This window comes from Echinops telfairi, unplaced genomic scaffold (genome assembly GCF_000313985.2).
Source record: "Echinops telfairi isolate 266 unplaced genomic scaffold, ASM31398v2 ScPeMD7_7420;HRSCAF=8458, whole genome shotgun sequence".
NCBI classification, from domain to species: domain Eukaryota; kingdom Metazoa; phylum Chordata; class Mammalia; order Afrosoricida; family Tenrecidae; genus Echinops; species Echinops telfairi.
This window is the reverse complement of record NW_022111320.1, coordinates 35,089,112-35,090,668: the sequence shown is the minus strand read 5'-3', so window position 1 is coordinate 35,090,668 and position 1,557 is coordinate 35,089,112. Positions and strand designations below refer to the sequence as shown.

The following is a 1,557-nucleotide window of genomic DNA, read 5'->3' as shown; positions in this document are numbered from 1 at the left end:
TGGAGAGGAAATGTTTTGAGAATGATGAGGGCAATGAATGTCCAAATGTGCTTTACACAATTGATGTATGTATGGATTGTGATAAGAGTTTTATGAGCCCCCTAATAAAATGATTAAAAGAAATAAATACAGTCCTTATTTGTATACAGTAGATGAACAGCCATAACTTATATGGGGTTTCTCTTTTATGTGGAAATCACCACAGGAGAATTAATTTTCCTATCTCTGGTGCTTAGAGAGTGAAGCTCATCTGATCTGGGCTCAATGCAGGGAGATTTAAAGTTCCTTTCAAACTTTCAAAATGATTTTAGAATTATTTGACACAGGGGATAAAAATGCCTTAGGTTTTTGTAAGCACTCTCTATAGCTGTCAGACATCTCTAACTTATGTTGGGAAGATGGTTTCTCTGTCATTTTTGGTCTTTCTGGGACTTTGGGCTGCTTTGTGAAAATTCCAATGCCCACGCCCTCTGTTTTCACTCCAGGAGAAGAGGGCAGCGGCAAAGGAATAATGAACACCTGGCCTCTCTGTCATCGAGAATGGAAATGTTGTACTTTGAAACAGCTTACGGTAATAAGTCCCCTCTGGATGTAATCGCTGATGATACTTAGGGACCAAGGACCAAACTGCCATGGACGCGAGGCTCACTCGGAGTGACCTTGTAGGACAGGGTAGAACGGTCCCTGTGGCTGTCCTTGACTTCACGGTTCACGGAAGTAGAAAGCCCCATCTTTCTCCCTCTGAGTGGCTGGTGGTTTTGAACTGCCAGCCTTTCGGATCACAGCCCAACATGTAAACACGATGTCCCCAGAAGTTGGCCTTGTGGAATGGGCTGTGCTGGGCATGGTATCTGGTCTGTTATATAAACATGGGTTCTTTCTCTTCAGAGCTTGTATTCGATGTCTGCTGAATCAAAGCGCTCTTCTCTTAGCTCCTACATCTTTCCGCCATGCCGCGTGCTGGCACAATTATAAGCACTTATTCTCATATAGAGCCTGGTGAGACAGTGGTTAAGCACTTGGCCACTAAGCAAAGGGTTGGTAATTCCAAACCATCAGCTGCTCTCTGGGGGGAAGTTGTAGTGGTCTGCTTGGTAAAGGTTCTCAAGCTGTGAGTTGAGACCCCTTTGGGGGTCAAAAGACCCTTTTGCAGGGGTCACCCCATTCATAACAGTAGCAAAATGACAGCAATGAAGTAGCAATGAAAATAACTATGGTTGGGGGATCGCCACCACATGAGGAACTGTAAGAAAGGTCATGGCATGAGGAAGGTTGAGAACGGCTGCCCTACGGAGGCAGTTCTAATCTGCTCTATAGGGTTGCTATGGGTCAGAATCTCCTCTGTAAGAACATGCTTGGTTAATTTTGGTTGTTCTCACTTTCCATGAGAAGAAAACAGAAGATTGCAATCTTGGGAGACTGTACTATATTTCAAGTAAAACATATACATGTAGCTCTCATGTCAAGCATCTTTTACCCAGGAAGGTCAGAGGTTTTCACTGGTTAAAGGTAAACAATAGATCTCAAATGACCACAGGGAGAATTCTTTTTTTTTTT

General features: G+C 43.4%; 1 protein-coding gene across 3 annotated transcripts in view; it reads right to left on the bottom strand.

Moving 5' to 3' along the window:
* THRB (thyroid hormone receptor beta) overlaps positions 1-1,557 on the bottom strand; it is a 463,054-nt gene that overhangs the window by 102,548 nt on the left and 358,949 nt on the right. The gene's annotated exons all lie outside the window — the stretch shown is intronic.